Below are 22,981 nucleotides of genomic sequence, written 5' to 3'. Positions count from 1 at the left end.
TACATACAAAAAAATGGAAAATATTGAGAGTTATGAGCTACAATCATTCTCCCCAAACAGGAGGACCTTTGCAAATTTAAATCAACCCAACACAGAGATTGAGGTTGATCTTGATGTAGGAGATGGCTTTATACACCCCCACAGAGCAGATCTATACATCAAATTTGATGTTGTAAAGCTCGATGGTACAGATTATCCTGCTAACTCAAATATAAGATTGGTAGACAATTTTGTGCCACATCTGTTCTCTGAAATTGAGATCAGAAAAGATGGTGTTGTTATAAACAGAGTAGATTACTCTGGTATTACCTCTACAGCTTTGGCCACACTAAAATTATCCAAAACCCAGGCATCATACTACAAAATAGGTGGATTTGAGACTGGTGATAAAATTATATCTAAAAGCCACACAGTGCTGTTCCCCATGCGCTTGTTGCCAGGATTCTTCTCAGATTACAAAGATATTATGTGGAAGGGTGGTTTAAGAATCACATTTAGAAGAGCTGCTAATGATAATAATGCTTTGATGAGGTACAGTACATTAAATTCTACTGGGGAAGCTCTGCCTAATACCCTACCTGATGAAGGCAAGTGCCTTATTCAGACTATGGAGCTAAGAATTCCAGTAGTTGAATATGAGGCCAGTTATGCTCTTAAATACAAAGCAGATATCCTAAAAAATCCACAGGTGCCTTTACAATTTTATACATATCAATGTGTGCAGAAGCCTGCCACTGGTAGCTATTATGAGTTTGATGCTACAAATTCATTCTCCAGTATACAATATGACATGCCAGATTTTGTGGTGGTACTGTTTCAGACTGGAAGACACAATAATGAGGGGAAAAAATCAAGTAAGTTCGATAGCTGCAACATCAAGAACATATATCTTAAAAATGGCAGAAATGAGGTGTTTCCTAGAGAAAATTATAATTTAAACATGTCCAAGGATGATTTCCTCAAATTATATGAAGCATTTACAGCATACAAAAGGGTCACTACTGGCAATACTGACATGTATTACACACCAGATGAATTCAAAGCACAGAGACCCATGTTTGTCATCAACACCTCAAAAAGGAAACAAGTTGTGGTTAATGACAGGACAAACATTAAAATTATCTGTGAATTCCATGATACACTCCCTGATGACACTATATGTAGTGTTATTCTTATAGGTGAAAAATCATATGTTTATGATGTAAGAAATGAGAGAGTCACAGAGCAATTCTAGAAGGCTTCTGCAAAATGCATTGTCTTAGTACTAGATATGCAAGTTGGGCCTGGTGCCCAATTAAAATATTCGGGTTAACATATTAATACTCTGAACTGACTGTCAAGTATTACACTAGAGGCAATAAGCTCTTATGAGCATCTTGGCTTAGTTTTAAGTGTAGCAAAAACAATATCAAGAAGGCCATATTTTTAACAAGCTTATGGACAACAATCTCACAGATTCAGCTTTTGTAAGTGTAGGCAAATCAATCTGAGGGGGGTCATACTTTCACGGGAAATTCCCGAGGGCATTTTTACAAAAGTCTTGGGTTAGACAGAGTACCACACTTGAGCAATAAGCTCATATGCACATATTGAGCTAGTTTTAAGTGTAGCCAAATCGGCCTGAGGGGGGCTCATACTTTCTCGCCCCAGTAATAGGGTATTTTACACTACTAACAAAATATAAAAAATCCTTCTGGATTTAACATTAACAGTTGTGTCACTCAAAGAGGACAAAATTCAGAACAGGTGCAATATGGCACGCCACGCTATTTGCGTGAAAACTTACAGTTCTAACAATTTACAGTTATTATTTCGTAATGGCATGATTTCTTACGCATGGGTATTGATGCTACTATATTGGTATTTAGGTAAGTTTTAATTCAGGTTGGTAATGCGAGGGTTGCGACGTTCGAATAAAAAAAAAGGGAATATAATTAAGCGCAAGATTCTGACAAGCTCCCCAACGGTTCATAAGCAGCACTCTAAATTTGAAGAGGACTTTTCATCATATGGTAGCTCGCATAGTCAAAAAGGATTCGCGTTTGAGTATCCCATATTACAGTCATTATTCCGCGTGGGTAACGTTCGTATGTCAGACACTTTATGCAGCCTACGTTTAAGTCAATTCCCTTTGGGGGCAATTAGGCTTGGTTACTGTTCATGCAACCAACACACGACACTCGCTTATCACCACAAAAAGGGGGGGGGGGAATGGGACGTCAAATGCGAGTTCGCATATAAAAGTTCTGAAGCAAGCAAACTACAGGATTTCAAGATAGTAGTGTCCGATTTACCTTGTTTATGTTCCTTTGGTGTCTCCTCCTAAATCATTCTCTCTCGTCCGTTCGGGTACCCATTGCTACAGCCGAGAATTCCCACTTGAGTCCGGAACCGTAGCTGGTAAGAAAAGGTCTTCCGTCTCCGTGGTCCTGGCGGGCACTCAAAGGAACAGGCACTCTAGGCGAAGGTTTCCTGTGTTGCTGCTTGGAAGTCTGGTTGCGAACTGAAGGTTACCCCGATCGGAATCATCGGGGAGAAAAAAAAGGAGGGGGGAGAAGTAGTTTTCATTATCACCGCTTGACGGCAAGAAGCTCCAAACACCGTAGTGCTGCCGTCTATTGGGTTTGTTTGAGAGCTCATTTAAACAAATAAGGTCTAAATCCGTACCATATCGTACGTGTAATATTCGCAAGTGAAGGATAGAAATTGTGAATATTACACATGCAAGTGTTCTACCCTAAAACCCACGCTACAGTATCCTGTGCCTTGGGGCAACCCTGAGCGGAATATTAATTGGCGGCGGAAACCGGTTCTACAAGTGACGCATAGCTTCAGGGATTTGACCTTGACCGCGCAGTCCCAGACATCCTTTGGTGTATGGTTCAATCCCTCCCCTGCCCTACGGCGTTGCATACCTTTCTCCTATTCTCGCTGACCGCACATCCCCCAAATTCCTTTCTCGTCTAGCTTTTGTCTAGTCGGTCTAGCGTGTCGGACCATCGTCTTTCATACCATAATAACATTATCACATAGTACACTATAATTATTAACATTACATATCGGGGGTTCGAGTACCGGAACCGTCCCAAATCGTAATTGGACCTTTACCATTGCCCATTACCAACATTCATAGCGTTTCATGTAAAATATAAAAACTTATTTTCAATACTATAAACATTAATATTATCGTTTTATACATTACATACTTTTACTTTTACATATATAAAATCATATGCATAACATTTAGTACCTCTAATTACCTTCTATATACATATTTTTCATAATATAAATAATTATATATTCATAAAGATTATAAATATGCAAATACATAAATGTAAATTATTCTAATGATATGTATTTTTTTCTAAATACATGCAAATAAATCCTAACTGCATGCAAATTAATTATGAATATTTAACAGCAACATCCACTGGCTGTGATAATCTTTACTCGTATAATTTTTTTAATTCAAAATTGTGACGGAATAGCGAAAATCGTTCGCACTTTTCATGAAGGTAACTAATACAAATGTTTATACATGTTGAGAACTCTGTGGAATGTAAATTCATTGAACGAACAAAGAGAGACTTCAGACATGGAAAAAGAGAGACGTGTCGCTTGGAAACCAACCATCAGACAAAAATGAGACCTTCCGAACCGAAGCGACACGCCAAGCTGCACGCGTCGCCCGGACTGGCCCGTTTTCTTAGGCTGTGTCCGAAAGCTGCAAGACCATACTTGAAGCGAGCATACTTCAAGAGCATACTCGCAGTGCGGTCTTGAAGCCTGGAAGCGGAAAGCTTTCGAACTGCACTTCGCCCACCCGATTGCCCACCCAATCAAATTCACTAAGTATATATACTTAGAGATATGTGAATGTTGCAATAAATAAGTGTATTCTGGTGTTCATTACATGTATATTTTACTAATGAATATTATCTATACTAGAAATGCTCGCATATCATCATCCCATAAAAAGCTGATTTAACTTTGTCATTAGAAAGCAAAAGGAATTACTAGAGATCTTGAAACAAGAAAACGTGACCAACTGAATACTTCTATGATTAGAAGCAGCTAGTAGGCTTAGGAGGCGCAAAATTATGCAGGGTATGGTCAAAAGGAGATCAGGGTTTAGGGTGAGCTTGAGGGCTGCCACTCCGGGCCTTCAGTGGGGAAAAAACTGCTTTGAAAAGTACCACATAAAGAAAAAATTAGGTACTTCGGATGTGATGAAAAATGTAGAAATACGTATAACTAACCACCTCATGTAGCTTGGGGAAAAGTTATAAGTGAAGCTGTGGAGGGGTTTGGGAAGGGGTCTTGGTGTTGTAAGCTCCGGGTCTTCACAAAGATAAATCCCGGCCTGCGTATGATAAAAATAATCTCTATAAACAAATAAAAACCTCAGCGTTGCTTCCTCCAGCAACACAATAAATTATTTCGACTTTTTAATTAGGTCTATATTGAAATTCCAGAAGTGTCTTTCTTTTTTTCATTACAATTTTTATATTTATATTTATATTTGACATATCTGTAATTTTCAAATATCTACATGGTATTCAAAATAACAACTTTGTATGCGTTCTACTAAAAAATACTAATAAGAAGCAATCACAATAACCACTACAATTCCGAGGTATATTAATTTTGATGTAACAGTTATGTGGGTTTGGATAAAGCAACAGAATTATTGAATTGATAATGGGAGGCTAATTCTATTTAGAAATCCTAGTTCCACACATAATTTTGCCTATCAGTTACGTAATCATGCGATTTTCTTGTGATTAACTTACTTAGAATTAAATGAAGAAGGTGTTGGAAGGAAAGCTTTGTTTTCAGGGCGTCAGAGAACTAATCAATCACGATGAGAATGGTTTAAACTTTGAAAGCATCAGAAGTTTAGCCGAAAAGGTCAACAGAATCTGTAGATGCAGATGAAGTAAAGAAGAAAAGGTATGTCACGAAGTATCCATGAGAAAATTTTGTTTATTTGTTTTTAAGTCGAATTTTATGCGCAGATAGGCTAATCGGGACTAAACCTACAGTTTAAAGTGGGGTCAGAACCAATGTGCATTGTGCTTCCACCAGGGGAGGGGGCAGTAGAAACAACGTTATGTGCATTGGAGAAAAAATACACAGAAAGAACTCACAGGGAACGTGTTATATTATCACCATAAAATATGTGTTCATTTAAGAGGGTGTATTGCCAGAAACAAATATTTGAGACTTCCGGAAAACAACGTTATTGTTCACGGAGTTAGATGCCTTGATCCAACAATAAAACAATGTGAAATTGAAACTAACACCTCAACTTTGAAGGGGTATGAACTATAATGAAACTACTTTTGGAAGAGCAAGTAGTTACTGATTCGACAGTTTGTTCTATGTGAAGTCACTTTTCTGCTATTTTAGCTAATGGCGACGATGAAGTTCAATGGTGATTAGATGAAAGTGACGAAGGTCGGGGGGGGGGGGGACAAATACATGCAAACACTGAAAATACAACCCCCACAAATTATTAATTTGACTTTGGTTCCAGGTGCCAGAGACTCGTTCGCCTGCAAGATTAAAGTTTCCAGGGTATGCAGAATAGAGGTTGACATTTGAGTGCTTTCGGAAAGATCACGCCATACAACCCAAGTCTGTGAAAAAGAGATGAATTATCGGGTATGGGGATCAAATTCGATTAATTCCTTGTGACCAAAATCACATTCTACAAAATGTAATCTATTTGTTACCTCAGTGCATGTGTTCATCTAACCATACGTGTGTTACTTCTCCCGCATGAGTAACGAACACTTACTTCAGAAAACGAATTACAACTTACCTAACAGATTTTTCAATGTTACTTGATTATTACTTTTGGGCGATATTTTGTCAAAATTGCCTTTCATAAGCCTGGGGATACTTTATGCAGATGAACAAAGAATTGTTTTTTCCGTGTGTGTGTGTGTGTGTTTTTACATTTCCAATAAGACATTAATTTTAATCCAAATATACAGTCAGTAGCGACGATTTGGAGGAGCGAAGGGGGAGTCCCCCGCCACATTTTTCCACTTGTTATACCCGCACTATGGCCTCTTAATGCTAAGACTTTTCTACCAAAAAAGTAAACTTTCCTTGCCCCCAAGTTTTGGCACCCGATAGCAGTTACTGCAAACATTCAGATACAAGGTTTTTACAACTGACAAATGTAAGCCAAGAAAAGTGATCATTAACCCCCACGTTTTAGTCAAAAACTCATATGATTAAAATAATATGATCAGGAACATGCATTTAAATTACGAAAAAGTAATTTAATCCTTTACCTTTGTCTACCATCACAATTTCTATCACTGTCGCCTAATATATAAAGTGGAGTAGGCATAAGCCTTGTATTTATGCACCTGAAGGACAAAATGTGATTTAACCAATTCACATTTATTTCACTACATTGACATGAAGAAAAGAATGTGATTAGAATGTATGGCTGCGCACACACAAACACTTCCTTGAAATAATTGTGTCCATCGGAGACAAAGAAGTGGAACAAGATGTGAGAATAGGTTAGAAAAGAACGAGGGAAGACACCAAACACACACATGTGATGTGTGTGTGCACGGCAGTTAAGAGAAACATTTGAAGAATGGAACTAGAGAAAATGAAAAAGATGGAAAGGGAAAGAAGTGAAGGAAAATCGGGAGTGTAAGAGAGAAGGGGATACATATGTCTGTATGTCGTATGTGTCTTACACTCACTTACACTTACATGGCCTTACATTTATACCTGCCCACCCTAATCTATCAATATACAGCTTTGCCCACCCGGTCAAAAATTTCTGGCGCCGCCCCTGCCCTGTATCCACGTTCCCTAAATGTGCTTTCACGGCATGGTGCTATATGCACGTACATTATATTATTTACATTGCAATTAGTATTATTATTAACATTGTGTACTGGTGAACAACGCGCACAATGTTAATAATAATACTAATTGCAATGTGCACGGGTGAACAACGCGCTTACGCTGTGGAATCATTTTTTTCAAAACGGTAATTCCGTTGTCGCTGCCCAGCGTGCTTTTCGCTAACGCTTCCAGCATGCCCCTCGTGCGGTAGTTCCAGATCGAAAAAGCATTACGTTATGGGTATAGTGGTTCTGTGTTGAAAAAGGGTGGAGGAAGGCCACGAAGCGCTACAACTCCAGAAAACCATGAAGCAGTGAGGCGTTCGTTTCTGCGATCTCCAAAGCGATCTGCTTCCGAACATGCTTCAGCTCTTCAGTTGTCTGATCGGAGTGTGCGTCGAATTTTGCACCAGGACTTGCGATTTCATCCGTACAAGATGCTTGTTGTTCAAGAACTGTGTGAACGTGATTGGGAAAATCGTACGAGGTCATGTGCAACTGCAAGCATCCTTGAAATTGTGCCAGGTGAAGCACATTTTCACTTATCGGTATGTGTGAATAAACAAAACTTTCGTTATTGGAGTGCACACAACCCTCTGGAACTTCATGAAAAGCCTCTGCATAGTGACCGTGTTACTGTTTGGTGTGCGGTTGGAAAAGTCGGGATCAATAGCCCTTACTTTTTTGAAAATGAAGGTGTCACCGTGACCGTAAACTCGGAACGATACTTTCACATGATCAACACTTTTTTTGCACCAAGACTCAATGCCCTGCAGATTGAGCAGGATGGGGCGGGCCACCGCTCACACAGCCAGGATATCTCTCCAAGAGCTGAGACAGCTGTTTCCAGGGCGCTTGATTTCTTTACGTGGTGACATCTCCTGGCCAGCACGATCACCTGTGATTTTTTTTTCCTATGGGGTATCTTAAGGCTGAGGTTTACAAACGTCGGCCGAGGACTCTGTCAGCACTACGAAATGCGATACAAGAAGAGATTGCTCGTATTCCTAAAGAAATGTTGGATAGAGTGATGGAGAACTTCCCACGAGGCCGAAACACGCCTGCTTAAATAAAGACCATTCTAATTCTCCCTATTCTGCCAAATTATACTTTTTTTGTTGAAATATTCACATTTACCCAGAGTTCATTGAATATTTCGGGTGGGCAGGGCCACCCTTGTCACTGTACCTGCTAGGGCGCCAAAATATCTATCAAAGGGCTGTAGTTAGGCATGTCTTTGGGGGAGCGGGTGCACGTGTCCCTGACCCCCTCGATATGATCAATGATAGATAACAGTTATGCATGATAATGTAGGTGAAGTTCTGCATTGTCCATTCAGTCAAATTTCCATCACAAAAAATTCCGCCCAAAAGCTGGATGGGCTGCGTCAACAAACCCGGCTTGTGGACACCCCTGCATCATACATCCTCATCGTTTCGTGATTATAAACAAAATATAAACTAACGAATTATGAGAGAGAGAGAGAGAGAGAGAGAGAGGAGTTATTCCTCTATGGCCAATAACCTCCCTTTGCAACAACCGCAAACCACGCCTCTCACACGCGCTTGGCACTTCCTCTCCCTGCCACCTGTGAAGGCAACGTCGCAACGTTTTCTTGCTCTGATGATGTAACAGGATCGGATCCTCCCCCACAGGTCAGGTTCCCCCACTCCGGGTATACACACCTTGCAGGTATTTGAAACATCCTCGACCACTGCGCCACGTAGCGGCGGTAGCGACATACTAAACTAACGCCCGCCTGTTTTCCGTGAGTCAATCAGCCAGCAAGTTGTTTACCGACAGGAAGTGTTCGTGGTGTCTGCCGCCTTCATTGTTCAAACTTGGCTGAACATTTCTTATCTAAAGCATTCGTTTGGATTGCAGTTTAAAATACCTCGAGTTACAGTTGGTGTGTGTAATCTTTTTTTGTAAACTGAAGATCTTAACATCTGAAAGGAGTCTTACCGCAGGTCAACAGGTTGATTTACGAGGCAAAACACCGCAGCTATTGTGTACAGTGGAAGTTCGGTAAGTTCTTAGTCCGTGAGGTGACAGGTTTTATTTTATTTCGCAGTGACGATTCTTTTTTCTTTAAGTGTAAATTAACGCTTCTTAAAGTTCGCTGCTTTAAGACGCAATTTACTTTCTATACGCGACGTAGATATTTGATGGTGGGAAAATAGCCAAGCAGTAGATACAGAATATCCGGCATTATTTAATATTTTCTGCATCAGACGTTTCTGGCGTGATGTGAACGAAATTAAAATAAGCAAACTTGAAGTTGTATAGTTCTTAGTTGGCTACATACTTTCACTGGTGCTCACCCCGCCCCTTTTCAAAGAGAAATACACAATCATATAGACAGGGGCAACCGATAAGATTTTTACATCCACACAAGTATACTTTGGCGCTCTCCGCCTGTATATTAATAAATATAGTCCTCCTGTTCTTGCAAATATTGTTGTATTGTTTGTTCTCAGAGTTTGGAAGTAGTATAATAGAATGCGATACATTTTCGGTACGTGCGTTCGTAACATGTTACTGGAACTTCTTGAATAGTTGTAACAGAACTTCGTAAATTTGGACGACATCCGTAGCAGAGTGCGCTACGACGCCAGGGCTCCCGGGTTCGAATCCTGGGCTGATCATGGGTGTTCTTTGTGAGTGTCCCTTTATCCTATCATCACTCATCCTCATCGTCGCGATTAGCCAAAAGTGACAGGAAAGCGGCGCTAAATAACATAAAGTCAAATCGTTAGTTTGCTTTACTTGTTTTCCGCTGATAAATTCAGAACGGGAAGATTTATTTGCCAGAACGAAACTTGTTTTGTTGTGTTTTAAACTTGTGCGTGTAAAGTTATACCGGATAAACAAGCACTGCAGAAAACATATGACAGTTGCATGTCCTTATAGTACGACTAAGTACTGTATTTCACAGCAGATTTTGTCATTTTTTATTTGGTAAAAAAAGGGTTGCAAACATTGAGCAAAGCTTTTTTTCTAATTGCTCTAGTATTATCGATACTTAAAAATAATTTATTACTAGTATTTGGTGCAAGATTAGGATGCAGGTAATACTCGTGAATATACGTTAAGATTACATAGTCCAAATCGATGCTCATCATTTCTTCGTGACAATTTAACGAACATTTTTCCGGTCTGGAAAAAAGAAATAACTCGTTGGATGTTCTTGATTTGTGAGGTCGAGGGCGTTTCCAAATCTTACTAGAGTTTGAATGTGATTTTGCGTCTTTATATGTAAATGTCCAAGTGGTATCAAACGGAAGCGGTTCTTTCAAAAAGTGATATGTAATGAATAATCAGGAACAGAATTGAGAGGAAGGGGTGGGCGGTAGCAGTGATCTCTTTCCAGGGGCGGGCCAAGATAAAATTTTCACCCGTGCGAGGTGAATGTTTGGCACCCCCTACTCTCCAGTGCGGGGGCAACACGTAGCCAAATGTGGAGGGCAACTGCCCCCACGCTTCCTTGATCACCGCCACTGTCTCCGACTGTTGCAAGAAGATTGTCCCACCGAGTAGGCCGCACCGTAATTTCACTTCAATTTGTCTGGTTCTGGCATTACGCAGAAAGTTACGGATCGATTTTCCTGAAATTGTGTAAAAGTAAAAGTGGTGAAGATATCTGCGAAAGTAAAAATTCGATTCCTCCTCCTTCTTAACGTGATGCATTTGTTAAACACAAAACGCATTTGTGCATTCTCAAATACGTTGAGTGAGCCGACCTCCGGGGCGGAGTGGTTAGCTACGACGCCAGCGATCCAGGGTTTGAATCCCGCCCTGGGCAGTGTTTTCTTTGTGAGTATTCCTTCATCATATCATCGCTCATAATTATCTTCGCGATAATGTATGCATGCAACCGCGCTGCAAAGTTTTAGGGACCTTTCACACCGAATCGTCAGGCGACAAGCAGCACGTCTTGCTTGGAAGCGAACCCTCAGTAATCAATGGAACATTTCGAACCGAAGCTTGTCGCTTGCATATTGCTCGGACTGGGTCGTTTTTTTTTCAATACCTTGCAATCGTGTCGCCTCGATCTGTTGGTTACGTATGCGCGGTGAATTTTGTGTTAACTGAATTCACACAGAAACGACAAGCGACACGGGCCCCTTCGGTCTTATCCAAAACATTCACCGCGCATGCGCGAACAACAGAACGAGACTGCATGATGCACAGTATTGAGAAAACGGCCTAGTCCGAGCGACACATGCAGCTTCAGCCTTCAGCATAGGCGTGCGCAGACCCTCTGATTAGGGTGGACAAAAGCCTTGATGAAAGTTCGGTCGGGAAAGAAAAATCACATTTTATCTCACTCTTTTAGTTTTATTGCATTGATGGGTATATCTGTGTATGTGTGTGTGTGTGTGTGTGTGTGTGTGTGTGTGTGTGTGTGTGTGTATATATATATATATATATATATATATATATATATATATATAAAGCATATTATTTAAATGCACTACATAATCAATTCATCCGCCACATAACAAACCAAATGCAAATATGATATAAATTGTCTTTGAAATGTACACGCTCCTTTTCCTCCAAACCAAACTGTCATAGCAGCAACTGTCTGAAGTACTTAGTTGTTCTTACTTGTCCCTCTGGTAATTCACAATGCATTACAGAAAAGAAAGAAAATTTTTCGATCAAAATTTATATAAATTGAAAAGAGTATTGATTTAATAGCGAGCAAAAAATGTCATGGGATGCCATGGCATTCTCGTTTACAATTTTTCTCATTCAGATCGTTCGGCGTAGAGGGACAACTCTCGCAGCCCCCTACCTGCTACTGCTCTGAACTTGGCAAGACTGTAAGAAAAGCAGACATTGCAGACGAGCGAGCAAGAAAATTTTACGAAAATAATTTTTATTTGTATAAAATTTTGAAGTCGGGGGGGGGGGCAATTGCCCCTCTGTGCCCCCCTGAAGTTGCTCCTGGCCGTGTGGAAGAAATAATGCAAGAAAGACGTGAAAACTAATTCCATCTTCAATATTCTTTTGTCCTGCTACTCTTAGATTCTACTAGTCTTGCATTTTTTTACTTCAATGTTTGCCCCCCTAGAATTGATTTCCGTCCAAGGTTGGGAAAGGCAATGCCCCCCTGCCCGCTTGTAGTTGTGCCACTGAATCACCTTTCCCCGTAGTTGCTTCGAACTTTCATCGGCTTGAAAATACTTCATTTTCTTTAAGAGTATAATATTGTGTAATAATAGCAATAAGATTCCTCTACACTAAATTTCTAAGTGAAAGTATAATAATATAGGGGCATGGAACGTCTGAAAAGGGGGGCAAGGATGGCCACATCTCCCCCTTCTAAAACAAATGTCAACCTAAAAAGTATATATTTTACACGTATAATTTGATTTCAGTCATAGTAATTTTCATTATTTCAAATTCAAGTGGTGTTTTTTGAGGGGGCAACACTATTATCGGGGTAACATGCCCAATGGAAAAATACCTTGTTTGTCCCTTTGTGGGAAAAAATATTCGAACGTCCGTGATTCAGGGGGGCAACTGCCTTCCCTTGCCCCCCCCGTGCGCACGCTTATGGCAGCTTGTCGTGTCTCTTCGATTCAAATGGTTACATTGCATTGATATACCGAGGGATCGCTTTCAAGCGACACGTGTTACCTGTCGCTGGCCGTTTCGGTCTGAAATCTCCCTTAAATCATTCTTGGATCATCGTCCATATTTCAATACAATCATGATCTCACTTACTCGTGTTCGTTATGTATCACGAACAGACCCGTATAAATTGAACCTTACCCAAAACATCCCGCTACGGAAGTGATTAACGGAACAAATTGAGGCGTGCATTTCCTCCACTTGTTAGCTAAAGGTCGGTCAACAATATGTATGACACAAGCATCATAATTCCAGTAAGTTTTGTTACCCTCCCCGATTTGTTATCTAACAAGTGTCTGAAAGCACCGTAGGTTGAACACGGTCACTTACGCCGGACTGCGGACAAAGAAATTACAACACAACAACCATTAATCAATAAATCTTCGTCTCATAAGCAAAGAATGAGAAAAACAGAAGAGAAAACTGTGTTCCTGACAGTCGGGGCCAATTGTAGTCAAGTGTAGTCTTCTGTGACATGTCAAAACTTGACAATACATATACTACAATAATAGATAATTTATTATGGCCGTGAGTTATCAGTTCACTAATTTGTTAGAGCATAATAATTTTATAATAACCAAAAACAACAATGAATACAAACACCTAGCAGGTTTAGTGTAAAGTAGTAGAACCGACTAAAAAACAAACTAAAATTACAAATGGTAGAATATGAAAATATAAATATGATTCCTGAATTTTACACTCAATTTTTGTTAGATTTGATGTATTTTACTTCGTTATTCTGTTCGAATATCAACCAACTGATTTGTATTTGTTAATAACAAGTTTTCACTTATTTTCATCTTGAAATGAACGATGCAAATTTCCAGGGGGTCGACGAACCGGTTTGCCCCTCCTTTCAAACCCCCATGACGCTACAGCCATATTAACTAACCTCATTATTAGATTTTAGGGCGTGTATGTTGAATTTGTGGTAAAGATGAAACAGTTGACCTTTCAGTAGTAGGCTAGTATTTATTTGGCGATAATGACATGATGGTATTAAACTCATGATCCGATATGTCAACCGTGCCGTATTTACAGCTTCTCTTTGGGAGCGGATAACAATTTTAAAAATCAACTTCTATTATCAGTAACCAAATGTTTGTTTGCCTCCCTTCTAAGTCACGTGATGTATTAGTCAAATTTTTATTAGCGTAGAGCAGCCCAACGTTTGAGCTTGACGTTTTAAGATTGTATTATCACATTTAGATGTCTCAGGTGTATGTAGGGTCTATCTCAGCCTATTTATGTGTATAAATAGACAGTGACGTCATGTTACACATGTACATCAAATAATGTGTCACTTTGCAACTGTTATTGCGAGGCGTGAAGGAAACAAACAAAAGTATTTTTTGGAAATTTCAAATGGCAACGATTTCGTTCCTAATTGTTTAGAGCAAAAAATTCGAAAAGTTTTAGGATCAGCTCGACGAGACCTTTCCAAAAATGAAGATTACTTAAAGTCCACTTATGCACAGATAAGCTAAGCAGGACTGGGTACGGGACGTAGGTTTCTTGTTGCTTCTGTTAATTGAAGAGCTCTGGTGTAAAACATGGTGACATTTTGGTTATTTTTTAGTTACAAAGTAAAATGTGCCATCCTTCAATTTTTCAGTGAAATTGGTAAACACAACACGAAAAGAATTTATCTGCAGTATAGCTTCTAATAACCTTTTTTCTTAATGAACTCAAAAATGACCCAAATGTCGCTTACCATGTTGTACACCCGAGCCCTTCAATTATTATCACAAGACTTATCAGTGGCGGCGGTTAGGGGCGGGCGTGGGGAGCAACTGCACCCTCACTTTTTGCCACTTTAGCCCCCGCACTATGCCAAACCCTATCTACCAAGGGAAAGTAGCTAAATTTATTGTCCTTGCCCCCCCCCCCCCTTAGTTGTTTTGGCACCTTGCCCCGCTGTTTTGGAATCCAATCGCCGCCACTGAGACTTATGATTACTCCAGGTCAATTTCTGGGGCTTCTTTCAAAACTTGTTTTCTACGTGCAAGAATTGATATGTGTGAATAGTAGGTGCCGATTTTACGGAGAGGGGACACGTGGCCGTCCCCCTCCCAATTCCCTAGAAAAGACGGATTGTACCAAACTTGTCACAGAAAGCTGTATGCCTGATAAAGCTTGTCAAATGCAACTGTCAGCTTGATTCAAACTTGCCACATCCAGCTGGCTTGACAAGCTACAACAAGCAATTGCAAGCTTGCCACAAGCTTTCGTGCTATCTGGAATACGTCAGCTTTGTTTGCAGTGCATACATCTTTATTTTCTTCTAGTACAAAGTGAAAATATTGTGCAATAATGAAAATGTTTCTTTGTATGAAAAAACAAAAACAAAACCGTATCATGTCCAATATGTAAAAAGTTCTGTCACGACTGGATGTGGGGATAATATTATCGATTTCGTCAGACAATACACATATATGGTAGGTAGGGAGGCATAGGAGAGGCGGGAATATTTTCTGGGGGGAGGGGTACAGTTATAGCTCAATCGTTAGGGCGTCTGACTACCACTACCCGGGTTCGATCCCTGCGGGGGAGAACCGGGAATTTTCCACCTGCTCAAGCGGCTCCGGCGCTAACCTGCTGATCACATCACCCCCTCCACCTTCTGTCGTGATCAAGAAAGTGTGGAGCCCTAACTCCACACCCCACCATGGCGTGGTGCAAAGCACAGGGGAGCACTTTACTTTGCTTTTTGAATTAACAGAACATGTTTGTTTAAGCATTTTGGTAATCGTACACACAAAATTTGGTAGCCTTTACTATTTTTTTTTGTAATTTTTAACTAAAATTTTTGGCGACTGTAAACAAATGTGCACGATTACTAAAATAATTTGATTCTAGTGAACAGTCATTTGTTTGTCGTCTATTTACACAAATATTTGGTTACGAGAAATTGTTTTTGTTCCTTCCAAGCATACTTTTTCTCTAAACTAAATACACGTTTAAAAATGCATAATTCGGCCAAAGCAGCATTTATTGAGGTAGTTTTTCATGCTCCTTGGATGGTGGGTGCCAGACAGTTGATTTTTTCTTGTTTTAAAGAAAATTAAATTGCAGTTTCATTTTTTTAAAATCTATTACAGTGGACTCTTTAATTCTAATCCGAAGGGGGCACGAAAAAAGTTCGAATTTAAAAGAAAACATAATTAAAGATGATTTCAAAGGAAATAAACTTCTGTTCGATTTATTGAATACTTCGAATTAGTATGTTGCAACTAAATTAGTCAATAATTAGTATTTCGTTAGGGTTTCTTCTTTTAGTATTTTGGTAACTGAAATCTGTAATTTTGTCTGTGACTAGTTTCCACCCATTGTATTATCATTTATCATTCTTCCCCTCGTCACCAAACTTTATTTGTATTCTGCGTCATCGGATGTGTGTATATGTATACATCTACACATGTGACTTACGAAATACAGTTTCATTCGCTTGCCTTTGTACATACTTCCTCTGGTAAAGATGGAATTCGTTGTTTCATTGCAGAAGTGATCGTCTCATTACACCGATAGGCAGGAAATGCTCTCGGATATCTTGATAGCACACTACAACTGACATAAACATTATTTTACCTTATAGCTTGCAAGATACGATATGGACTGACAAACATGCCAATGGAAGGAATGTCCTTTCCGCGTGACAACTCCACAAGACTTGCCAGTGAAAGAAAAAGCAACAACATTCTTTCCCATTGTTATAAGAAATGATCTCAACGTGGTTCCCAGAGATTTAATGGCTGCCTGTACCGACAGAATTACAGTCTTTGTTCGTTGTATCCATTGCGGCATTTTTACGTCTGTTTGCAAGCAACCGATAACCGGAGTCGGCCTCCGTGGCGGAGTGGTCTAGTCGTTTAGCACAGACGCCAGTGGTCCCAGGTTCGATTCCAGACCTGAGCATGGATGTTCTTTGTGATTGTCCCTTCATCAATTTCATCATATCATCCCTCATCCTCATCTTCGGGGTTAGCCAAAAAGTGGCAGAAAAGCGAAGTAAAATAAACCAAATCACTCAATCAATTGATTTGGTTCAAACCGATAACGCGATTACGGTAGAACCACAGGAAAAAGAGCCTGCGCACACCCGCGACTCCTGCGCATAGTACCCTCGCGTGGAGGGGAGGAGCAGATTGGAGCATGCTTCCTTATGGCCCGAGTTGAACCGTTGGAGGGGAAGGTGTTGGTAGACCTTTTAGCCCAAGATTATTTTCCTTGTGGTCGCTCTATAGAATGTGTGTGTGTTGGGAGGGGGCATAAATTGTAGTGCAACCCTGAATATGTCCTGCAAGTAGCATACATACAGGTAGTGTCCACTACACGTTGTAAACGACATCTTTCAAGCCACAAGTTAATATTTATAGTAGGATTCTTAGGAAGCATTGCTGTATGGTGAAGCACTATCATTGGCGTATCCAGGGCCTTTTTTTTTACCTAAAGATGAAGTTTTTACTTTTTATTACCGACAAAATAAAAAAATAAGGGATTACACTTTACCAAGTTTGGCAACTCAGTTTGAAACTATGTACTTCTCTGTATTTTAAGGTGAAAGGATTTTCCTGGAATCGTTAATCAATAATTAGTATTTCGTTAAAGTTTCCTCTTTTGAGTATTTTGGTAACTGAAATAGGTAATTATGACTGTGACTAGTTTCCACCCATTGTATTATCGTTTATCATTCTTCTCCTCGCCGAAGATCGCCTTCGTTACATGTAACGGTATTGCAAAATAGATGATATTCATCGAACAAACTTCCCCCACAATTCATTCCGCGAAATCACACTATATTTCTGGCAAACTGATCACATTCTGCGTTGAAAACATGCCGTGTAAGCATCGTGCGTGTGGTCTTTACCGAAGAGATTCAAGGTATGATTATCATGATCATGTGAGGAACGTGTACGTATAGAATATCGTAAATTTTCTCGCCGTAAGAAAGCTTCTCATGCGCTCTCCTTAACACCCGCGAGGGCCTCCCCGATGGCACACTGGTAGCGTCCTTGCCTTGTAATCAAGGGGTCCTGTGTTCGATACCCAGTGGAGGCACTGTATGTCCAGTCCCGATTAGCCTTACTGTGCATAAAGTGGACTCAAAACATCAAATTAATCAATCAATCAATTAACACCCGCGAATCTATTGCCGGACTTCATGCTGGTTCTTTCCAAAGTGCACTGCGTGATGACGTCAAGTTGAATATCATCCATTCAGGTAGTATTTGAACATGCCTCGTATATTTTACGTCTTTAATTAAAGTCCACAAAATGATGAAGATAAACTGAAGCAGGTTATATAACTGGCATGTAAAGCCTTCAGGCTTCGTCAAATTCTTACATCTGAAAACATACCGGATAGATCTGTTCTGTTAGCTGTTTTTTCAGAATGCAGTACTCGAGGACATTCTTGACCTTGACAAGGCGATTGGAGCATGTGAACTCGAGGAGTGTACCAAGGGCGAAGGTGAGAACAATCTTTCTTTATTGTGGGTAAAGCAGCAGCTACCGTGAGCAATAAAAGAACACGGAAGAATATAAACGAAACTAATGCGGTAAAAACTAATTTTACCCACGTAGCATATACCAAGATGGATACATGCCGGTGAGTTCATCCAGATTTTTTTGTGTGTTCAGAAATTTTCGTGCGATATAAATTTGATTCTTTGAGAAATTATCACATAAAACTCTAGTGTATTTTTTAGATTAGTTTTACAAGGATAAATCAGCGTAAGTTTACCCATATTCTGTTATCAGTTATTCTAAATGCTACTATGAGACTACATTTGTATGTGTAGTAAACGCACACATTTTTTTATTTCTATTTCTGACGTAGCATTCCATCCAATATTTTCTTTGTACAATTATTAGTTTTATTTTTATTTTTGTAATCAGGGTTTGCAAGATCGGCCCGGGATGTAAGGGGTGACCATTTCGAAAGACTGTCAACCTCACCTCCACGTAGTACAGTTGGATGCATAAGAAGTACCAAGCAAACTGTCCATCGCAATGTTCATGCACTTTATTTTGCCCAGTGGGAGCTTCAAGAATTGAAACAAGGGTTGTTAAAGGTCCAGGAACTCATAAGTTCTAATGGGTTCCGCTGCAGGACCGGAACCTTCTCGCAAAATTTAAATTCGGTACAAGTTGCGTATTGTTTCATTCAAAAAAAGGTTCCTGGACCGAATTGAAATACTTTAAACATAAAAAAGGTTCTTTACGGTCTACAACCCATTTAGATTACACTTGCTGATTTTCTCTCCCGAACGGGAATTGAACTTATTTACAATTTCTGGGATTGTTAAATATCCAGGAACCCATACATTCGTAACAGGACCGGAACCTTTTTCCTCTCACAATTTAAATTCGGTCCAAGTTGCGTATTGTTTCATTTCAATACGGAACTTGGATTCCATTTAAACTGATCCGGAGGAAAGGTTCCTGGACTGTATTTAAATTCAACCGGGAAAAAAGGTTCCTGGGCCGAATTGAAATGGTATACAAATAGAAAGGTTCTTTACGGTCCAGAACCCGTTTACGCTTGCTGATTTTCTTCCCTGGACCGGAATTGAAATTATTTAAAATTCCTGGACCTTTACAACCCTGATTGAAACATAACGCCAAGCAAGATGCTGACGAGTTCTGCACCAGCATACGTAAAAATCTATTCCCTAAGCTTAAGAACATAGGATGTAGGAGAAAACATAATTAAAATAGCTATGGAGTATTCGCGGAGCAATACTTCTACATCTTATTGTACACCCTGGACTGCCATTATGCAGACTAACGAGGCTCTGTCTCCGGACATGCAGCAAGGAAATCCTCTGTAGGAATTGTCGTATCTTTTATATGTGTTTGTGATTGTCCCTTCATCAATCACCATTTATCCTCATCGTCGCGATTAGCCACAAAACGGGAGAAAATCGATGTTAAATAACCTAATTCAGTCAATCAATTAATATGATCGGCCCATGAAGCCGAAGTACACTTGCTAAATTGAAACCTTTATAAGCAGGTTTTAGAAACATCCAATTCCGAAAGAGAGACTTCAATCCATTATTTCGCACTCATTTTACGGTACTTCCTCATAACATTTTCCAGCATGACAGATCAAGTTCAGTTTCATGAAACTTAAATTTATAATAGCGGTATTCCTGAGAAAATGCATGGTCTCCACATGACGACATAATCATGTTCATTGAGTATCCCTGACGGGCGCACCTGTATAAAATCCACATTGCCACGAATAAACCTTTGTACATACACTCTTGTTCTAATAAAGTGGATTGCTCTTACCTTTTACTTTAGTGTGTCGCTTCATCCGAACAGGAGGGTACAAAATTAGTTTAGTAGTTTGTTTGCATTTGTTTTTTTGTTTTTTTGTTTTTAACGTCTCTTTCCTACTTTAGGTTAGTCGCGAAGATAAAGTCGTGTCAAGTATATACCGGTACACAGAAAATTCCATCTAAAATCCACCACGGCAATATTTTGAAAGGTAGTGATTTCTCCTAGAACTGTTTCAAGCATTGCCATTGGCTGGTAGCTTTTTGGGGTAGTAAATAATCTGTGGTGGTTAGGCTAGTTGGGTTTGGTTCTCTTAGAAGACGACGTAGCAGCAATACCGACCATTTTGAAAAAGATGTTGATGCAATCACGTGAGGGGCACGGAGGGGTAGAGGAGTTCCCCAAAAATTTGGGAAGAGATGCAATAGATAAACACAAAAAGTGCCTTTTGTCCTTTCCATACCAAAAATAATAAAAACCACCGCGAACCTGTGATATTGATTTGGTTTATTTTACTTGGCTTTTAGCCACTTTTGGCTAACCGCGAAGACGAGAATGAGTGATGAAGTTGATGGACACTCACAAAGAACACCAATGCTTTGGCCGGGATTCGAACTCTGGGCCCCTGGCGTTGTAACGCGTTGCGCCACGGAGATCTGCGAACTTGTATTGGTTTGATCTGTCCTCCCGGATATGAGCAAGTACCGTAATAACTAGGGCCCGGGACTTTTATGTCCTATAAAACTGTAAAATATGTATGTAATTGTCACAGTGGCGTACGCAAGGGGGGGGGGTTACGGGGTTTAAACCCCCCCTTTGAGCTTGTGAAATATTATGAAAAATGCTGTGGAAAAAATTAAATGGCCAATTTTTCACAGTCAAAGATCTGGGACAATAATATTACTATTACTACTTCTACTACTACTACTACTACTAATAATAATAATTTGAATTATTATTTCCATGCAGCATGGAGAAAAGCACAGCATTCCAAACACACGCGTCTTTCAGAGTGATGCCTTGAAAATAAACACGAGTTTCTGAGGTTAGGTTAGGGTAACTATGATTTAAAAGAGAAAAAATTTGTTTTGTATCTCAGTTGCAACAATGTTCAATACACTGGCGTACGCAGGATTTTTTTTTCGGGAGGGCTGGAATAGTAAATGTGGATAGCACATGGCTTCGTTTTGGAGGGCAGGATGCATAATAAAATATTTCGTATTTTTGGAGCTTTTCAGTCTATTAAAATTGTATTCAAAGACAAAAATGGTCATCGGGATTCACTTTAAAAGAGGTTTCGCATTTACACATTTTGATTTTTTAAAGTTCTTAACGGATTTTTATTTGAAAATTCTGATTTTCTCAAAATTTCGGTAGGGGCTGGAACACCATCGGCTATCCCTCTACGTACACCAGTGTTCAACGAACATTTATATTTTTGTGTGTGAACAATGAGAATTAACAAAATAAAGTTATTGGTACGTTGTAAGAGGCTAATGTATAGACAAAGGCTAGGCGGACAAGAATACAGTCACGAATTCGCCTTCCCATTATATTGTTTACCACAGCACGTTTGAATGTCTCTCTTTAAAATGTCTCACCTTGTTGACTAGACAATTATTCAAACGACAATAAGATTAACTATTGTAAAATGTTCTGTTGGTAAGAACAGCGAGATAATCCAAATGTGAATTATCGGGGACATTTATGCAGGGAAAAAGTCGGAAAAATTCCAACGAATTTCGGGAATCGAATCCGGATCTCCCGCGTGATATCACTTGTCAGACGCTCTACCGACCAGATCACCGCAGCTCCTTGGGTGAGTTCCATACTTTGACTATTTCAATTTATTTTAATATATTTTCTTGTATTTATGGATCTTCTTCACTCTTGAAATGTCTCACCTCGTTGACCAGACAATTATTTCGTAACAAAGAAACAAAAAAATGCTCCCAGGATTTGCTAAAAATCGAATGACTAGAAAGTAATTTCGTTCTATTGTTTTCATAAATACTATATTTATGTATATCTCTACTACTTAATAGTATTAGTATTAGTAGTATTATTAGTATTAATTCAGCTAATTAATTAATTATAAGTATTATTAATTAATTGAGATTATTATTATTTAATTAAAGTATAATAAAACAATGGTAATGTGAATTTGGAAAAAAGTTTTAGAAATAACACCCCCCTTGATGAAATCCTGAATACGCTACTGAATTGTCATATAAATTGGAAAATATGTCATGAAAAATTACAAATATGTCAGAAAAATGTAGAAATATTCCCAGTAAAGCCAAAAATATGCACAACAGTACTCTCGAATTTCTCCCATACCCGGTAGAGTAGAGTAGGGGCTGTAATGTACCGAATGTTATTTTTACTTTTGACTGATTTGTTTGAAGAGCGAAAAAGGCAAATAAATGAGAACGAAATACTTCCCGTGCAACAATGAAAGAGAACATTTTTCCTCAATAATGTTTGCATGGCTATCAATTGTCGGCAGGATAAAAAAATGTGGGGTATTATTGTTCTGTACTAAGAAAAGACGGCACCTTTCTTCCTCCGTAATTTCCATATCCTGCCATCGACAATATGAGCTATCCGTTGTGCTAAAGCTACGAAGAAAAAATTATGAAACAACCGATTATGTGCGAGAGAATTACGAAATTATACAGAAATATGTCTTATTACAACAAAATTGAAGAAATATGTTGTAAAAACGCGAAATTGGTGAAATATGTCAAAATATGCTTTGTCAAGTTTGTCTATTTCGGCTGATTTTCATCAGCCGAAATGTAAAGATCTCACTCCCATATTAGATCCAAAGCCAAATGAAAAATATGTTATAACAAAGTTCCGGGCTGTTTAAAATGAGTGCGAAACGATGGAATGAAGTCTGGAACTTTATCTGTTCCGGAATTGTAATGTTTTTAAAACCTGTTAAACCTATCTTGAAAAATAGCCATATATTTTTTAAAATACTATTTTGTGAATACTGCTTTTTTATTGGCAGTACAAGGTTATACACGAACAGAGTTTCATGTGTATGTGTATAGCTATGTGTGTAAGTAAATTAAACTTTATAATCCCCACCGCATGAAAAACATTCCTGCGCCACTGACCATGCCTATCCGCAGAGAAGTTGTTACTAGATC

General features: G+C 39.2%; 1 protein-coding gene across 1 annotated transcript in view; it reads left to right on the top strand.

Annotated features, from left to right (window-relative positions):
- Nucleotides 1-8,654: 8,654 nt before the first annotated feature.
- Nucleotides 8,655-22,981, top strand: part of LOC145990510 (uncharacterized) — a 117,085-nt gene continuing 102,758 nt past the window's right edge. Inside the window, exon 1 of the mRNA XM_083126206.1 lies at nucleotides 8,655-8,912. The gene's annotated coding sequence lies outside the window, so the exon portion shown is untranslated. The remainder of the gene's footprint in view (nucleotides 8,913-22,981) is intronic.

Source organism: Lepisma saccharinum, chromosome 7 (genome assembly GCF_977018435.1).
Source record: "Lepisma saccharinum chromosome 7, izLepSacc3.1, whole genome shotgun sequence".
NCBI classification, from domain to species: domain Eukaryota; kingdom Metazoa; phylum Arthropoda; class Insecta; order Zygentoma; family Lepismatidae; genus Lepisma; species Lepisma saccharinum.
The sequence above is the reverse complement of the archived record's forward strand: the minus strand, read 5'-3'. Positions and strand labels throughout refer to the sequence as shown.